Below are 20,548 nucleotides of genomic sequence, written 5' to 3' on the forward strand. Positions count from 1 at the left end.
AAGACCTTACATAGACAATCAGTTAGCGCAATAGGTCGAAACGAGCTGGGACTCGTAAGGCGACCGTCTCGGCGAGGTATCGGTATGACGTGCGCGTAGTGCCATGAGTTTGGGAACGTGCGAGACGCCCAAATCTCATTGTACACCGCTAACAGCTTACTCAGGTTGGCCTGAGTAAGATGCTGGATCATACCGTACGTAATGGTGGATGGACCGGGACTGGAGCCTTTACAGGATTTAAGGGCAAGAAGTTCATCTAACGTAAATTCGGAGTTGTAGCTGGTCTCTCCGTCTTCTGTGGCAAAGTCTAAGTTTTGCAGCTCAGCCGTACGCTTATGGCGGAGAAAGCGAGGATCATAGTTGGCTGAGCTGCTTACCTGGGCAAAATGGTCGGCAATAGTATTGGCAATATCCACGGGATCGTCAATGACATTCCCGGCCACCTCAAGTGTGGTGATTGGTGACCGGGTGTACTTGTTGTTTAGTACATTTATAGTGGACCAGACCTGACTTAGTGGGGTGGAGCGATTCACCGTGGACACAAAACTACGCCAGTTATTCCGTTTTGCCGCTTTAATTGTCCTCCTTGCCTCAGCCTTAGCTGCTTTGTAGGCAATAAAGTTTGATTCTGTTGGCTGTTTCTCAAAAATCCTGTATCTCCTATTGCGCTTTGTGAGTGCTTGTCGGCAATCTGGTGTCCACCACGAAACTCTACGCTTGTTTGGAATTGTAGATGTCTTGGGAATAGCAGCCTCAGCTGCGTGTATAATGGAAGTCTGTAGGTGTGTAACTTTCTCGTCAATGTTATCTCCCGATATATCTAGATTGGCGACCCGTGAGTAGTACCCCCAATCTGCTTTCTTAAAGTTAAATTTAGGTGGTGGAGGAGGCCGAGAATCGTCGCGTGCATAAGAAAGACAGATTGGAAAATGATCGCTACCCATCGAGTCGTCATATGGGTCCCAAGAGATGTTAGTGTGTATATCGGGAGATGACAAGGATAGATCTATACATGACATGTTACCAGTGCGGTCATCTACACGAGTCGCTCTACCATTGTTTAGAAGACAGAGGTTTGACTGCAGTATGAGGTCGGCTACTTGCTCCCCCCTGCCATCACTCCTCAAGCTTCCCCATTGACAGTGATGGGCGTTAAAATCGCCTAAAATTAACTTATGACCCGGAAGTTGATGGATTAGTGAAGTGAAAGCATCACCATCAATGGGACCACGGGGAGGACAGTAGATAGAACAAATAGACAGATACGTGATATTACATTTTACTCTGCACGCGACAGCTTCCAGAGTAGAACTTAGAATCACTTCCGTTTGTGGGTGTGATTTGTGGGTGTATATGGCGACTCCGTGACCATCATATCTTCTATACGAATGGTAGTGTTTGAACTGTGGAGGATCTGGGTGATCCACCAAGCGCGTCTCCTGTAAACAAACAACGTCTGGCCTGTGTATAGATAACAAAATTGCTATATTGTGGAATTTATTTCCAAGAGTCCTACAATTCCATTGTAACACAGTGAATGTGGCGGTTTAAGATTTACGAGAGGGGCCAGTGTGCTTAGCTTTTTTATGCCACCCGCCGCCGGACGAGTGGCTACCGGGGGACCTATCCCGGTGCTTACTAACGGAAACCTCCATATGTTGCTCATCAATAACTAGGCTCCCAGAGCCCCCCAAGGAAGAGCTAACTCTTCTCTCCCTCGCTGGACCAGGAGCAGGAAGGAAATGAGGTCGTGACTTGGTGAGGGTGGTCATATTTTTCTTACTAGAGTTGTCAGGCTTCGGCTTAGGCTTGACTGACTGAGAGGCAGCAGCAGCAGCCTGAGAGTAGGAAGGTACAACAGGGGTGTCAGTTTGAGAGGTGGATTGGACAGGAGGCTCAGATGGAGAGGTAGAGTGTGAGGCAAGAGGAACAGGTTCAGGGTCAGTCTGTGTTTCCATGGTGCACATGACGGGACGGGACATTACCGCCGAAGCATAGGACCTACTCGGCGTGGGAGTTGCATGCAACTCCTTCACCTTTTTCCTAGCTTCGTAGTAGGAAATGCCCTCAGTTGCTTTCACTGCACAGACCTCCTTCTCCTCCTTCCACTTGGGACAATCCCTAGAGGAAGTGGAGTGTGCACCCTTGCAGTGAAAACAACGTACCGTCTCCGATGTGCAGCGTTCAGCATCATGTCCCTGTGTTCCGCATTTGCTACATACTGACTGGGAAGCCCGACAAGTCTTATCACCGTGCCCATACAATTGGCACCTTAAGCAACGAAGTGGATTAGGGATATAAGGCCTGACGTTAACAATTTCATATCCAACTTTAACATGGTCTGGGAGTGACACTTTTCCAAAAGTCAAGACAATGGTGGCAGTCTTCGTCCTCACGCCTTCGGAAAATCTAGTGATAAACCGGGCACCGATTACGTCCTGCTGGGCAAGTTCCCGTATGATCTCGTCCTCTTCCATAACCATGAGATCCCTGCAGGTGATGACACCCTTGCAGGAATTCATGGCGTGCGGGATCTTCGGCTCGACATCATATGAATGGAATTTACTCAGTTTCATCAAGTCTTTTACCTGGGATGAGTTTAATGTTTTGATGAGGAGGTCTCCGTTACTAAGTTTTTTTACTTGTTCCACCTCCCCAGCACAGTAATCAATCACTTTCTTGATGAGGAAAGGATTGAGACTGCTCAAGGGAGTAGAACCTAGAGCATGTAGGGTCACATATTGGGCATTATTTACAGGGATGTCCAAGAGATGTGTCTGGGGCCGTTCAGTCTGCGGGTGGTCAGTCCGTGAATCTGTCGGGGTATCGTCAGGACCACCTCCCCCCCTGAAGGGGGGGGAGGCAGTAGGGTTGTCCGCCATAGGGACCACTTCCCCCTAACGGGGGAAGTGGGAAGGAGGAGGAAAAACGAACAAGGGACAAACAACAGGGGACCACACACCTAAAGCTGAAATTGCCCTCTCAAACCACTCCAGGGAGGCCCGACCGTGTTAATTCACGCCCCAGAGCGATCAGTGGGGGGGATCCTCCGTGGGCGATAAGCAAAGGTAATCTCAGTAAATAGGAACAGACACCTACTGTTCCAAACTAATAGGGAGGGGTGGAAAGTTAGAAACTAGCTAACCTATACGTCACCAGAAGGGTGAAAAAAAAAAAAAATGCTAATTGCCGGTGAGGCAGCCCTGAAAGCTAGAGAAGAGAGCAGATGGAAAACACGTCTGCACTCCTCACGACCATGCATCAAAGTCCCCTGTGTATGTGGCAGGGTCGCATTCACGAGCACAGAAGTTGCCTTCGATGCATTTTTGTCGAAAAATATTCCTTCAGCTTTGGGCTTGTACTAATGGATAAAGCAATAGTAATATTTACTTTGAAGGTTTGACTCTGATAACACGAATATATCATACTGATTATTTAATTACTTGTTTCTCGTATAGAGCCAAGCAAGTGATAAATATGTATATTTGGTTCCATTCCACGACTTCCTGTAGGTCTGAACCAGCGAACACAGAGTGAACAAGTTCGAAGCATTCATTTGTTAACAGGAGAGAGAGAGAGAGTAGCGGGTGCCCGTGAATTTTAGAGGAATGAGGTGGAGAAATGAGGTGCTCAGCACAGTTAAACAGTGATTTTTCCTTTCGTTTCGGTTGGCTTTCTATGCTTAAATGGCTAAATGAAGGCAAATTATGAAATATAATAACTGGATGACGAAGTGGTAATAGGGTCTGGTTAATGGTTGTTTGGTGCAAGGTGAGCAGTGGTAAGCCTAATTCCAGGCAACGGTTGCTGTTAAAAGTTGGATTTTTAGGTCCCATTTATTTTCAATATTTCTATGTATGTTTACAGTACGTGTATGCCCCTATGGACCTATTTTCACCCCATGAATATTTTTATCAATGGACATTTTCACCACTCGGAGCACAATCCCTTATGGACCTATTTTCCTTAATGTCTTTTTTTTTTTTTCAAAGACGCCTACTTCCCTACGTAACCTATTTTCCCCCGAACTAATTTTTCCCCGAATTAATTTTCCCCATTGATGTATTTTCTCCCCACGGACCAATTTCTCCGTCGACCTTGAATCTCTCCATGGATGCAGGTTTCCTACATGGTCGTATACCCATGGATGTATTTTTCACAATGAACCTATTTTCCCCATAAACCTGTTATCCGACGTGGTTATATCACCCACTGATGCGTGCAGTTGAAACACAGATCTCCTAACCAACAGACGTATTGCTCGATGGACCTGTTGTAACTCACTGGATATATATACCTAATTCAGCATGATTCCAGAATAATATCCCCTGGGGACCGATTTTCCCAACTCGGACATTAACTCAATTCACCTAATTCCAGTGGCCTGTTTTCCCACAATCCGTCCATCCACCTACACACCCACCCATCAACGCACATACCCATAACCTTACTCAATACAGTATGTCTCAAAAGTAGGAAGAAACAAACCCGTCTCTTGCCTTGTCCTACAGGTAGCCCCACCACCCACCTCACTTAAACAATGCACGAACCCCACTCCACCCCACTTTACCACCCCAACAACCCCTTCCCTCCCTCTCGCCCACTCACTTCACCTAGTCCGCCTGTGAAACAACCAGCCTACACTAACCAATCCACCCACCCAGTTACCAACCTACCAATCCGCATATCATGCTCTACAAATCAGATGGCTCTCAATTCAACACACACACACACACACACACACACACACACACACACACACAGAGGCGGGGTGGATTTCCTTACACGAAAGTTGAGTCTCACCGCTTAACTCAGTCTGTCGATAGAAAATAGTACCGGGTACTCTTTACAGGGAGTTTGCCAGGCCATAGATAAGGGGCTTCATTCCGGCTACATACACATGATTTTATGCGATATGAGTAAATATGGTGGTCAAGCTAAACAGGGAATATTCCTTTCGCTGATGACGAAGTTTATCCCAGGATAACGTCTCGTCGCACAAAATGAAAGATGGATTTTATTCTAGGTAACGCCAGTTGACTTTGTCAGATAATTTGGCAGGCCGCGTAACTTCTGTTAGATGCCTTATGTTCGCATTTTTTCTCTCTCTGGTGGTTGGCACCTGGAGATTTTTGGCAAACTCATATGTATTTTTCTCATTAACTGGATATTTCTCTCTGGACAGAGAGGCAAATTACTTTCTTAACCACAGCTTTTCGTTAAATCAACAGCATTTATCTTCTAATTCATTATTCCAACGAAAGCAATCATATATATATATATATATATATATATATATATATATATATATATATATATATATATATATATATATATATATATATACCTAGGCTGCTTCCCCAAGGAAAGGGAGGTAGCCGAGACAGGACGACTCACTCTCCATTTACTCATCCATTCAAACACATTCATTCGCATCTTAGCTCCAAAGGGGAGAACGGACAGATCCTCACCTCATCACACCGCACAAGGGTCATCTGCGCAATGCAATCAGTGACATCCGCAGCAGGGCCCGACAGCAGAACTGGTTTACCCCTGCCACATCATAACAGACCCATCCCCTTACCCGCACCTGACCTGACTAGCTGATCAGACCAAATGCGGGAGAATATCCCCTCAGGGCTGCGTCATCACTTATTCATTCACAATTTCTCTCCATTTATTTCTGTCACGCACAGCCACTCTTCCTTGCTCAACAGACATCCCTCTCGCATCCAGCGCTCTCTTCACACTGTCCATCCATCCTATTCGTGGTCTTCCTCTCAGCCTTACACCTCTCACATCAGATCTAGTTATCTTTTTCACCAATCGCTCATTATCCATTCTCTCCATATGCCCAAACCATTGCAACACCCTCTGCGCAACTCTACCAGCCATCTCCCGAACAACTCCAGTTCTCCTTCGCACTTCATAATTTCGCACTCGATCCATACGCGTCACTCCACACATACTCCTCGGACATCTCATCTCCATTACATTCAAACTTTTCCTCTCTGCTACACCCATATTCCATGTTTCAGCCCCATATAATGCAGTCGGTACCACAACACCCTCATATAGCCTTCTCTTTACATCCATTCTAAGCGAACGACATTTAAACACTTTTTTCATTCCTCCCAGCACCTTTCCTACTTCATTTATTCTAAACTTCACTTCTGCATCTATTCTTCCATCCACAGCAACATGTGACCCTAGATATTTAAAACAATCTACCTCCTCAAGCAACTCACCATTCAAAACTATATTCACCCCCCTACCATCTATCAACCTCGTACACTTCATCACTTTACTCTTATTCTCATTTACTTTCAATTTCCTCCTTTCACACACCCTTCCAAACTCCTCTACCAACTGTCTCAATCTCTCCTCTGAATCAGTCACCAGTGCAGTATCATCTGCAAACAGCAGCTGCTTCAGATTCCACTCTCCTCCATCATCATTTACCAGACTCAGACCACCTAAAACTCTTACATTCACCTCCCTTACAACACCATCCATGTAAATATTAAACAACCAAGGCGACATCACACATCCCTGTCGCAGCCCCACTCTCACGGGAAACCAATCACTCACAGCATTTCCCACTCTTACACACGCTCTACTATTTACATAAAAACTTTTCACCCCTTTTAGTAACCTACCATCAAGTCCATACAATCTTAAAACAGTCCACAAAGCCTCCCTATCAATTCTATCATACGCTTTCTCTAAATCCATAAATGCCCAAAACACATCCTTACCTTTCGCTAAATACTTTTCACACACTTGTCTCACAGCAAACACCTGATCAACGCATCCCCTCCCTCTCCTAAAGCCACACTACTCATCACTAATCACTCCCTCTGTACCCTCTCTAACTCTCATAATTAACACTCTACCATACACTTTACCTACAACACTCAACAGACTTATACCCCTAAAGCTAGTACATTCATACTTATCACCCTTGCCTTTATACAACGGGACCACACAAGCACTTGCCCAGTCAATTGGCACCATACCTTTCTCAAAGCATACATTCAACAATCTTACTAACCAGTCAACAATAGTCACTCCACCACCCTTCAGGCATTCCACAGCACACCCATCCATACCTGCAGCTTTCCCTGTTTTCATCTCCTTTACTGCCTTCTCCACTTCCTCCTTCGTGATCAAAGAATCATTCAACTCTCCCAACACATTTATTCCTTGCATCCTTCCATCCGCCCCAATCTGAGCCCTTCTTTCCTCCTCTACATTTAACAATCTTTCAAAATACTCTGCCCATCTCTTCCTTACTGCGTCCATCTCAATTAACATCCTTCCATCCTCTGCTTTTACTCGTTCTTCCTTCCCAGACTCTCCCTTTCGCACCCTTTTCACCTCCTTCCAAAACATTTTCTTATTCTGTTGAAAATTCTCTGTCAGCCGCCTACCCTACCTCTCATCTGCTGCCACTTTAGCATCACGCACAGCCCTTCTCGCTCTATTCCTCTTTTCCTTATACCTTTCATATGACATCTCATCCTTCCTCTGCAGCCACACTTCATATGCACGTCTCTTCTCAGCCACAGCCATACTTACTTCCTCGCACCACCATTCACTTCCTTTTCTTACACCACCACCCACACGTCTCACACCACACACCTCTTCTGCATGCCCCACCACAGCACTCTTAAACAACTGCCATTCCTCCTCCACGCTGCCATTTTCCCGATCTTTCACTGCGTTCCACTCATCTTTCAATTTCTCCTGATACTCTACCTTTTTCTCTCTTTTATCCAACTCACTCACTTTCAAAACCTCCCTGCCACACCTAACCCTCCTAGCTCTCACCCATCTCTTACCTACTCTTAACTTTCCCTCCACCAGGTAGTGGTCAGACATACCTCCACCCTCCCCTCTCAGAACTCTCACATCCAACAATCTTCCTATTACATTCCTAGACACAACCACATAGTCCATCAAGGCTCTATCAACAACCCTTCCACCCTCCTGTCTCACCCATGTATACTTATAAATATCTTTCTTCTCAAACAGCGTATTCCCAATCACCATCTCTCGCTCAACACACATCGCTATCATTCTTTCCCCATTTTCATTTCTTCCAGGCACACCATGCATACTAACTATGCCTTCAACTGCTACATTTCCCACTCTAGCATTCAGATCTCCCATCATTACCACATTCACATTCGCTCCAAAACTCTGCAGACACTCATCAACATCATTCCAGAAAGACTCCCTCTCTTGTTCATCCCTTTCACTACCAGGCCCATATGCACTCACAAACACCCACAACTCACGTTCAAATTTCGCTTTCACCCACATCAGTCTCGATGACACCTCCTTCCATTCAATCACACACTGCTGTACTTCCGGACTCACTAACAAGGCCACACCTTCTCTTGCCCTTCCTCTATCAACACATGACAATCTTCCATTCACACTTCCAAACATAGATTCCCCCTTCCCTTTCATCTTGGTTTCACTCAAAGCTAACACATCCAACTTTCTTCTCACAAACATTCTCCCAATCTCCTCCCTTTTAGCGTCAATTGTACTACATCCACGCACATTCATAGACCCAATCTTCAGGGTACGGGGATAACTCCATCCCCCATCCCTTTCTCTGGCCTGTCTCTTTTTAGGAACTAAAAAACAGAGGAGGGGGTCCCTAGTCCCCTCACCCCGCCCGTTTTAGTCGCCTTTTACGACACGCAGGGAATACGGTGGCAGTATTCTTCCTAACACAACCTGGCCGCAGAGTAGTAGTACCACCACATAGTGCGGCCAGGTAGTGTCCTATATATATATATATATATATATATATATATATATATATAGATATATATATATATATATATATATATATATATATCACAAAGCAAGGCAAGTTTTAGTGACTGATGGAAGAAATACTCACACTGTGGCCTGTTTTCGATGGATCACAGGAATCCAGGGTTTCTCATCCCTTGCATTTCCCTGCGCCAGTCTGCCTTCACCTCATTATTCCAAAATTCACAGGCACCCACCATACACTCTCTCTCTCTCTATCTCTCTCTCTCTCTCTCTCTCTCTCTCTCTCTCTCTCTCTCTCTCTCTCTCTCTCTCTCTCTCTCTCTCTCTCTCTCCTGTTAACAAATGAATGCTTCGAACTTGTTCACTCTGTGTTCGCTGGTTCAGACCTACAGGAAGTCGTTGAGTGGAACCAAATATACATATTTATCACTTGCTTGGCTCTATACGAGAAACAAGTAATTAAATAATCAGTATCATATATTCGTGTTATCAGAGTCAAACCTTCAAAGTAAATATTACTATTGCTTTATCCATTAGTACAAGCCCAAAGCTGAAGGAATATTTTTCGACAAAAATGCATCGAAGGCAACTTCTGTGCTCGTGAATGCGAAACTGCCACATACACAGGTTGGCTGGACGAGGGTGGTTAAGAACTCCTGTCCGCAATAGTACATGTGGGTTGGGGCGTGTCAGTGTTGTGGGGGTGGGGGTGGGGGTGGTGGTGTTATATTTCGTTCTCCTTCGTTGTTGTTGTTTTTTTCCTTGTTGTTGGATGCTTGGTTAGGGCGGGCTGGACTGAAGTGGAGGCGACGCTGTTGACAATCGATGGTCGCGTGGAGTTTCTGAAGGAGGTCCAGCCCAAGGTATCCATCATATTGATTACATGTAGAATCAAATATGATGAATGGGTGGTTGGTAGAAACTCGTTGGTGAGTGTTGGTTTGTAGGGCCCAGGTTTCCCCACGGATGGGTAGGGGGACATCCCCCGCGTCTATGAGGTTGGCCAATGTGGGGATGAGTGGGCCGAATGCTGAGGTGTGGCGGGAGTAGAAATGGGAGTAGAGGCATGACCTGGCTGCTCCCGTATCCACCAGTAGTCTTGCCTTGACCCCGTTTAGCCAAATCTTGTTTTAGACTGGGGGTCTGTAGTTATGTGAGGTGGCCCCCGCCACCGTGGGGAGGTTCAGGGGCGGGCCTAAAAATCCATATGCTGAGGATAGGTGTGGTCGTCGTGCTCGTCGTCGTCCTGTCCTGGGTAGAGTAGTGGTGGCACGTCGTCTTCCTGGGCGGCGGCGTCTAACGAGGAGACTTTCTTACGCCCCTGGTGGAGATTCCTGCCCCTGCTTGCCTTGGGTTGCTCTCTTATGTCGTGCAGGGGGCACGTGCGACTGGAGGCCGTGAGTTCCCAAGGGTTTATGGTAATTAAGTTGCCTTCTTCCCTGGGGTTTGGGCGCTTCTTTTGTGGGTAAGCCCTGGGCACTGTAGGAGGCGGCTATGTAGGCGGTTGGTGAGGCGGTGGCTTAGGTTTTGATGGAGGGTTGTGACTTGTGGGGAATCTTGTTACTGCGTGACGGGGTGTGGTGTGGAACGGGCGGCGAGGAGACGTCTGACGAGTTGCAGGTCCTGATCCATGTCCTCTGAGGGATCATAGATAGAGAAGTGCTCCCTGACTGTGCTAGGGAGAATCCTCAGCAGAGCATTAAATGTGTGAGTATCCCGAGTATTCATTGCTGCCTCGGGATAAGCGGTGCTGACGAGGCGCCGAGCCTGGACGAAAGTGTCGTCTAGGTTACCGTCGTAGGTGAAGGCGTCGAGCTGTGAGAGAGCGACAACTCTGCCCATGGAAGGCATAAAAGCCTGATTCACAATTTGCGTGAACTGGTCCCATGTCAGTTCTGGGACGACTTTTGGTGCAACAGTGGCGATTATTTTTCCCAGGTTAGGCAGTGTGACCACAATTTTTCCTTGTCCGAGTCAAACCCTATGTCTAAGAGGGGTTTAATCATATCTAAATACACATCAATGTCACATTGGTCCGGGTTGAATTCCGGCAACTGAATGTGCGGCTTGACTGCCTTTGTGCAAGTTTCCTTTTTCGTTCCTCCGTGCTTTTACTCGGATCCAGAACCACCGATTGCCACCAGTGTTATGCTGAGTGTTTTTCGGTCGACTCTTCGTCCTAAAGACACTAGCGACTGAGTGGAGTCCTCTTTCCGGACCGCAAGTAAAGCACCAACAAAGGAACAGGCCATAAAAACTAGGCAGTATACCTTGACACATCTATTGCCTTAATTCTAAAACCGTTACAATATGATACAGAGCGATATTTTAGATACAGGTTACAGGGACACAGAGTTAGGCTTTGATAGCACAAAATACAGTTGCACTGTATACCTATGTCTTTAGTTATATATATGTAGATACCCATCTTTCATTTAAACCCAATATATATATACACACTATAGCAAGGGGAATACACAAGGTCAAGAGTCTGTGGGAGGAATATTACTATAAGGAAGACAGGGTGCGGATCACGACACTCGGCTCAGTTACCTAGTCGCGGTGACACTTTACACGGGCTTTTGGTTCTCCCACGCATCCTGATCGTCATTCACAATTACGGGAAGTTCTTTTCTTCTGGGCAGGTGATATTACTCTACTTATTATTATTAAATATTTTCTACTCTACTGGGTATGTAATTCTGTTCGGTTAATAACAATAGCCACTGGTTTTATATGGATCACACTGTCACTGTTCACTGTTCCTCTTCCTCTGGCTTATTTTGGGTCTAGGGAGCGTCACTAATTTACCCGTGTTTCCTGGGTTGATTAGCTCTGTCACTGTTCGAGGGGGAGGACCTCAGGGGGACTCTGCCTGTAACGGACAATACACTACCCGCAGGGGAGTAACTGCTCGGGTCCGAGCCGTCGGTGAGTTGCACGGAGGCCCTCCTGTCTGGGGGCCTCGACCTGAAGGGAGACCCTTACCTCGGGGTCTCGTTGGAGGGGTGCAGGGAGGCCCTCCTGTCTGGGGACCTCGACCTGAGAGGTGGCCCTCGGGACTGGTGCCAAACAGCTGGAGGAGGCGGGCCTGATGCCGGCGGCTCCGCCGGGTGAAGGAGTCGGGGTTGCCCTCGCCTGTAGTCTGCTGGGCTTGCCTGGAGGTCCTGGGGGTGCTGTCGTCTGCCAAGGGACGCGCCGTCAGGGTTGGACTGTGTCCTCATCTCCTGCTGGTGCCTGTGAAGGACAGAGATTTCCCGGGAGTTTGAGGCAGGTCCAGTCTCGGACTTTGCCTTCACTCTGGTGACACCTCCGGGGCAACGCTCCCGGGTGGTGTCGAGCAGTTCCCACAGGGGAACGCGGTAGGTGGAGTATACACGGAGACTGTGTCCTCTCCTACATACAGGGAGGGAAGCACAGAGGCGACTCTCTCTCCTGGGTCTGTCACAGCCGTGGCTCCAGGTCTTTTTACCCTGGGACCCACTTTTAGCTGTTTACTAGAGCCTCCTGCCCTTGGAGTGGCTGAGGGTACTGAAACCTCGTGGCACACTAAAGGGCCTCCTGCCCAGGACGTGCCTGAGGGTACTGATACCTTGTGGCACATTTAAAGGGCCTCCTGCCCTGGACGTGGCTGAGGGTACTGATAACACGTCGCACACTAAAGAGCCTCCTGCCCGGGACATGCCTGACGGTACTGATACCTCGTGGCACACTTAAAGGGCCTCCTGCCCTGGACGTGGCTGAGGGTATTGACACCTCGTGGTGCACTAAAGGGCCTCCAGCCCTTGAGGGGGTAACTATGGCCATCGCCAAAACGTTACTTGGGACTGAATCCTGTCCAGTCCCACCCCACTGCAGGCGATGGTTGTCCCGCCTGCAAGGTCATTGCCGATCCTTGTTCACCTGGTGTCGGGGCAGTTTCGGGGAAAAGGGGCGACGTCAGTAGTGGGCGGGTGACCCTCTTGCCCTGGGTCATTAGCCCCTCCGTTGTGTCTTCCTGGGGTGGTGGTGTGGTGGTGGCCCGGTGGTGGGGTGGGGGGTGGTAGGGTGGGTGGTCCAAAGGCGGGCATTTTACCACCGTCTTTCTCGAGAAAGTCACGACCTCGTCACTGCAGGTGGTGGGGGTGGACGTCTTGTGCGCGGGGGCGAGGTGTTGCAAGAGGTTTGCCCAGTAGTGGGATATGTTGTTCGGCTCCCGATGGGGGTTGAGAGATAGATGGATGGAGGATGGATGGTCTGTCTGGTGTAGGAGGCGGAGAAGGTGGGATGTCCCCCGGATCCTGATGGGTGGCTGGTCGCAAGGGAGCCAGTGGACTCTGGTATCCCTCATCGTGGTGGTTGGTGCCTGGTGAGGAGACAGTAGCTGTATGCTGGAGAGTGATGGGGGGTAGGTTTTTTTATGGGGAATGAGTCTGTGGGCGGAGCATTTCACTTTGGGGATTTGAGATTTGGGAGGATTCCATCGTGCTTGGTGGAGAGGGATGGTTGAGGGGTGAGGTGTTTGGGGGAGGGAAGGTTTGTGGTGGTGGGTGGCAGGCCGGGCGTGCACTGGGGGGTGGTGTTGGAGTGTATCTGCATAGTGGGCGTGAGAGGCGGCCTGATCTGGTAGTGGTGGTGGTGAGTGTGGGTAAGGGTGGTGAGGGTGGTTGTGCACGTGGTGATGGTGAGGGCGTGCGGTTGTTGGGGGGTGAGGCTGGTGGGAGTGCGGTGTGGCGTGTATAATGGGCATGGTCACGGGTGAGGGGGAGGGTGTTTGATTGGGTAGGTAGTGGAGCGGTGCGGGTGCAGGTGGCAGGGGGGAGAGAAGTGAGGTGTGAGGAGCTGGCGGCTTAAGGCGGCGGTGGTGAGGTAGGTGGTGGGGGCGACCTGGTGTGGGAGGTCGTAGGAGGATGGGTGGTAGAGAGGGGTGTGGGAGGCGGTGAGTGGGTGGTGGTGCTGGGTGGGGGTGGTGATGTGGGCGGTGGAGGTGGTGAGTCGGGACCAGGTTTTATGGGGGTTGGTGTGGTTGTTGGTGAGGTGCTGGGTGGGGGTGAGAAGGAGTAGGAGTAGGAGTCTGTGGGGTAATTCTCAGAAATGTCTGTGTGGCCAGGTGTGCGGGAAGAGGTGTGGGGCGTGCGGGTTTGGGGGTGGTCATTGTTGGGTATGTGGAAAAGTCGCACGTGGCGATTGCGATACGTGCGTTGTTGGCCTTGCTGATTTATAATTACTTGATAGGGGTTGGGGACTTGGGTTATGGTGAAGGGGACAGTGAATCGGGGTGAGATCTTATTTAAGGTAGGGATGTGTTCCACGACAACGGATTGGCCAGGTTTGTATGGGTTGGTGTGGTTGGTGTCGGGCGTAAGGTCCTGTTGTGTTTGTAGGTGGTGGAGGCGGCGTTTGAGGTGGTGGAGAGGGTAAGTAGTGGAGGGCGGGGTGGGTGGCTGGAGGTGGTGGCGGAGGGGTAGGAGAAGCGGGGTTTCCCCGAAGACTCGTTCGTGTGGTGTTATGCCGTCTTCTCGTGGGCATGTGCTTAGGCCCCATTGTACTATCTTGACATGGGCAGGCCAATCTTCATTCCCTGTTTGCATGATGCGAGTGCGGACCTGATTGAGGAGGGAGCGATGACTTCCTTCACAGATGCTGTCGCCTTGGGGCCAGTAGGGGGATAAGTGGGAGATGTGGAACCCGAATATTTTTGCTAACTCTTGCCAGACCTTTCGTGTGTACTCTGGTGCACTGTCTGAGTGCAAGGCCAGGGAAATGCCAAAATATGGGAATACGTGGCGAGTTAAAGCTTCGGCGATGGATACTGCACTGTGATCTTTTGCGGGGCATGTGATGATGAATTTGGAATAGACGTCCACGAAGGTGATTATGTATTTATACCCTGTTTTGGGCGTGAAGGGGCCGACGACGTCGAGGGAAAGTAGTTGCCAGGGTTTTGTTGCTGTTATTTTTCCTGAGGGGCCGGGTGTGCGGGTGATGTCTTTCCCTAAAGCACAAGCGCGGCAGGATTATATAATGTTCTTGGCGATGGTGGAGGTGTTTGGTGTCCAGTACATGTCACTGAAAACTTGCAAGAGCTTCTTAGTGCCCAGGTGAATGCCATTGTTGGCGTGAAGGTTCAGCATGGTGTCGTGGGCCTTGGTGGGGCTTAGGACGATGTGGCCGTTGGGGTTGAACAGGTGTTCGTCGTGCAGGTGGAGTTTGTTGAAAGTGTTTGGCGGGATCCAGGTAGGGCATTGCCTACTGTGCCACAATTGGATAAGGGCCGCTTCTGCTGAGATGGCGTTGATAGGTACTCGGGAAAGGGCGTCGGCGTTTGTGTGGAGCTTGCCTGGACAGTATGATATCTCAAAGTCGTATTCCTTGAGAGCTTCTCGCCATCGTATGAGTTGTGCGTTGGTGGTGTTGGACTGGCGTAACCACTGTAGGGATTGGTGATCGGTAATGATAATCACATGGGTGCCTGAGATGTACGAGCGGAAGTAATCGAGTGACCAGATTATTCCCAGGCATTAACGTTTGGTGGCTACGTAATTTCTCTCCACAGGGTTTAAGGTGCAGCTGTCACAGGCGATGATATGCTCGCGGCCGTCTTGGACTTGGGCAAGGACAGTCCCTATGGTGAGGGGCGAGACGTCGGTATATAGACAGAAAGGCAGGTTGTAGTCTGGGAAGGCGACGACTGGGGCGGCGGTCAGTTTGAATTTGAGGGTGGTGAATGCGATCTTTCTGGGTTCTGCCCATACGAAAGGTTCTCCTTTCTTGGTGAGGTCGTGCAAAGGTTTGGCGATGTCTGCAAAACCTTTCACGAAACGCTGATAATAGGAGGTTAAACCTAGTAAGGCTCTGGTTTCGTGCATATCGCTGGGTAGGGCGATGTCAGCGATTGCACGCAGCTTGTCGGGGTCAGGAGAGCTGCCCTCTGCATTGATCAGATATCTGAGGAAGGAGACTGAGCGTTCTGCTAAAACACATTTTGTGGGTTTTAGTTTGCGCCCGGCCTGGCGTATACACTGGAATACCTGTTTGAGGCGGTGGAGGTGGTCGGCCCAGGTGTGGCTGAAGACGATGACGTCGTCTAGGTAAGCCAAACAGGTTTCCTAGGTGAGTCCTCTCAGAACAGATTCCATGAGGCAGGAAAATGTGGAGGGGGCGTTGCAGAGTCCGAAGGGAAGGACGTAAAATTCATAGTGTTTCCCGTTTGATGTTGAGAAGGCGGTTTTGTATTTGTCATCGGGGTGGACTGGGACTTTCCAATAGCCTGATTGCAGGTCTAGGGTAGACAACCATGTCGATCCGTGGAGGGAATCTAGAGAGTCATCGATCCTGGGTAGTGGTGTAGCATCATTGATTGTAACGTCGTTCACTCTGCGGTAATCGACACAGAAACGCATGGTTCCGTCCTTCTTTTGCACGAGTACCAGAGGTGAGGACCATGGGCTGGTGGAGTTTGAGATGACACCGGCATCGAGCATATCCTGGACCTGCCGGTCTTCTTCTGCCCGTTGTTTGTTTGTTTTTTGGCGTGATGGTTGGCGAATGGGAGGTCCTGTAGTATGAATCTCGTGGCTGAGATAGGTGGTGTGGCCAAGATCGGTTGGGCCGGCGGAGAATAGGTCCTGAAAGCCCAGTAGTTGGTGGAGGCTGTTTGTTAGGGAAGGGGATAGATGTGATGGTAGGTTGGGGAGGGTAGGGTGATTGGGGGGTGGTGCTGAGCACGGTTCTGCTTCTTCTGAATCGCCAATGATGAGTCCTCGTGGCAGAGTTAAAGGTGTTGTGGCGAGGTTTGCGATACTGATTTGGTGGGCGTGGGGGGGAAGGAAAGTGGGGGAAACTAGCCAGGATGATAGGGGTCCGGTGGGTATGGATGGTGAGAAAAGGACTGATGTACCTGAGAGTCTGGTGCGTGTCACTCAAGCTTCGTGGTGAGGTGGAATGGCAATAGTGGAAGCAATACTGGCAGGGAATGAGGGAGAGGGGGGTATTAAGGGTGGAATGGGAAATGGGGTGGAGGAGGATGAAATGAGGCATTGAGTGAGGCTGGGGTGGGGTTACATGTACATGTGGGTTGGGGCGTGTGAGTGTTGTGGGGGTGGGGGTGGGGGTGGTGGTGTTGTTTTTCCTTGTCCTTCGTTGTTGTTGTTTTTTTCCATGTTGATGGATGCTTGGTTGGGGCGGGCTGGATTGAAGTGGAGGCGACGATGATGACAATCGATGGTCGCGTGTTTCTGAAGGACTTCCAGCCCAAGGTATCCATCATATTGATTACATGTAGAATCAAATATGATGAATGGGTGGTTGGTAGAGACTCATTGGTGAGTGTTGGTTTGTAGGGCCCGGGATTCACCACGGATGGGTAGGGGGCCATCCCCTGCCTCTATGTGGTTGGCTATTGTGGGGAGGAGTGGGCCGAATGCTGAGGTGTGGCGGGAGTAGAAATGGGAGTAGAGGCATGACCTAGCTGCTCCCGTATCCACCAGTAATCTTCCCTTGACCCCGTTTAGCCAAATCTTGTTGTAGACTGGGTGTCTGTAGTTGTGTGAGGTGGCCCCCGCCACCGTGGGAAGGTGCAGGGGCGGGCCTAAAAATCCATATGCTCAGGATGGGTGTGGTCGTCTTGTTCGTCGTCGTCCAGTCCTGGGTAGAGTAGTGGTGGCGCGTCATCTTCCTGGGCGGCGGCGTCTAACGAGGAGACTTTCTTACGCCCCTGGTGGAGATTCCTGCCCCTGCTTGCCTTGAGTTGCTCTCTTATGTCGTGCAGGGGGCAGGTGCGACTGCAGGCAGTGAGTTTCCAAGGGTTCATGTTAATTAAGTTGCCTTGTTCCCTGGGGTTTGGGCACTTCTTTTGTGTGTAAGCCCTGGGCACTGTTGGAGGCGGCCCGAAGGCGGTTGGTGAGGCAGTGGCTTAGGTTTTGATGGAGGGTTGTGACTTGTGGGGAATCTTGTTACTGCGTGACGGGGTGTGGTGTGGGACGGGCGACGAGGAGACGTCTGAGTTGCAGGTCCTGATCCATGTCCTCTGAGGGATCATAGATAGAGAAGTGCTCCCTGACTGTGCTAGGGAGAATCCTCAGCAGAGCATTAAATGTGTGAGTATCCCGAGTATTCATTGCTGTCTCGGAATAAGCGGCGCTGACGAGGCGCCGAGCCTGGACGAAAGTGTCGTCTAGGTTACCGTCGTAGGTGAAGGCGTTGAGCTGTGAGAGAGCGACAACTCTGCCCATGGAAGGCATAAAAGCCTGATTCACAATTTGCGTGAACTGGTCCCATGTCAGTTCTGGGACGACTTTTGGTTCAACAGTGGCGATTATTTTTCCCAGGTTAGGTAGTGTGACCGCAATTTTTTCCTTGTTCGAGTCAAACCCTATGTCTAAGAGAGGTTTAATCATATCTAAATACACATCAATGTCACATTGGTCCGGGTTGAATTCCGGCAATTGAATGTGCTGTTTGACTGCCATTGTGCAAGTTTCCTTTTTCGTTCCTCCGTGCTTTTACTGGGATGCAGAACCACCGCTTGCCACCAGGTTTATGCTGAGTGTTTTTAGGTCGACTCCTCGTCCTAAAGGCACTAGCGACTGAGTGGGGTCCTCTTTCCGGACCGCAAGTAAAGCACCAACAAAGGAACAGGACATAAAAACTAGGCAGTATACCTTGACACATCTATTGCCTTAATTCTAAAACCGTTACAATATGATACAGAGTGATATTTTAGATACAGGTTACAGGGACACAGAGTTAGGCTTTGATAGCACAAAATACAGTTGCACTTAACACACGATATGATGCTTGTATACCAATGTCTTTAGTTATATATATGTAGATACCCATCTTTCATTTAAACCCAAAATATATATACACACCATAGCAAGGAGAATACACAAGGTCAAGAGTCTGTGGGAGGAATATTACTATAACGAAGACAGGGTGCGGATCACAACACTCGGCTCAGTTACCTAGTTGCGGTGACACTTTACACAGGCTTTTGGTTCTCCCACGCATCCTGATCGTCATTCACAATTACGGGAAGTTCTTTTCTTCTGGGCAGGTGATATTACTCTACTTATTATTATTAAATATTTTCTACTCTATTGGGTATGTAATTCTGTTCGGTTAATAACAATAGCCACTGGTTTTATATGGATCACACTGTCATTGTTCACTATTCCTCTTCCTCTGGCTTATTTTCGGTCTAAGGGGCGTCACTAATTTACCTGTGTTTCCTGGCTTGATTCGCTTTGTCACTGTTCGAGGGGGAGGACCTCAAGGGGACTCTGCCTGTAACGGACAATACACTACCTGCAGGGGAGTCACTGCTCGGGTCCGAGCCGTCGGTGAGTTGCACGGAGGCCCTCCTGTCTGGGGGCCTCGACCTGAAGGGAGACCCTTACCTCGGGGTCTCGTTGGAGAGGTGCAGGGAGGCCCTCCTGTCTAGGGGCCTCGAACTGAAAATTGGCCCTCGGGACTGGGGCCAAACAGCTGGGGGAGGCGGGCCTGACGTCGGCGGCTCCGCCGGGTGAGGGAGTCAGAGTTGCCCTCGCCTGTAGTCTGATGGGCTTCCCTGGGGGCCCTGGGGGTGCTGTCGTCTGCCAGGGGACGCGCCGTCAGGGTTGGACTGTTTCTTCATCTCCTGCTGGTGCCTGTGAAGGACAAAGATTTCCCGGGAGTGGGAGGCAGGTCCAGTCTCGGACTTTGCCTTCACTCTGGTAATACCTCCGGGGCAACGCTCCCGGGCGATGTCAAGCAGTTCCCACAGGGGAACGCGGTAGGTGGAGTATACACCGAGACTGTGTCCTCTCCTACATACAGGGAGGGAAGCGCAGAGGCGACTCTCTCTCCTGGGTCTGTCACAGCCGTGGCTCCAGGTCTTTTTACCCTGGGACCCACTTTTAGTTGTTTACTAGGACCTCCTGCCCTTGGAGTGGCTGAGGGTACTGAAACCTCATGGCACACTAAAGGGCCTCCTGCCCAGGACATGCCTGAGTGTACTGATACCTCGTGGCACACTTAAAGGGCCTCCTGCCCTGGACGTGGCTGAGGGTACTGATAACTCGTGGCACACTAAAGGCCTCCTGCCCTGGACGTGCCTGAGGGTACTGATACCTCGTGGCACACTTAAAGGGCCTCTTGCCCTGGACGTGACTGAGGGTATTGACACCTCGTGGTGCACTAAAGGGCCTCCAGCCCTTGAGGGGGTAACTATGGCCGTCGCCAAAACGTTACTTGGGCCTGAATCCTGTCCAGTCCCACCCCACTGCTGGCGATGGTTGTTCCGCCTGCAAGGTCATTGCCGATCCTTGTTCACCTGGTGTCAGGGCAGTTGTGGGAAAAGGGGCGCAGGTCAGTAGTGGGCGGGTGACCCTCTTGCCCTGAGTCATTATCCCCTCCACTATGTCTTCCTGGGGTGGTGGTGTGGTGGTGGCCCGGTGGTGGGGTGGGGGGTGGAGGGGTGGGTGATACGACGGAGGGCATTTTACCACCGTCTTTGTCGAAAATGTCACGACCTCGTGACTGCAAGTGGTGGGGGTGGACGTCGTGTGGGCGGGGGTGAGGTGTTGCAAGAGGTTTGCCCAGTAGTGGGATATGTTGTTCGGCTCCCGATGGGGGTTGAGAGAGATGGATGGAGGATGGATGGTCTGTCTGGCGTAGGAGGCAAAGAAGGTGGGGTGTCCCCCGGATCCTGATGGGTGGCTGGTCGCAATGGAGCCAGTGGACTCTGGTAACCCTCATCGTTGTGGTTGGTGAATGGTGAGGAGACAGT

Source organism: Coenobita brevimanus, chromosome 105, assembly GCF_032717465.1.
Source record: "Coenobita brevimanus isolate Jiangsu-jjx chromosome 105, ASM3271746v2, whole genome shotgun sequence".
Taxonomy (NCBI): domain Eukaryota; kingdom Metazoa; phylum Arthropoda; class Malacostraca; order Decapoda; family Coenobitidae; genus Coenobita; species Coenobita brevimanus.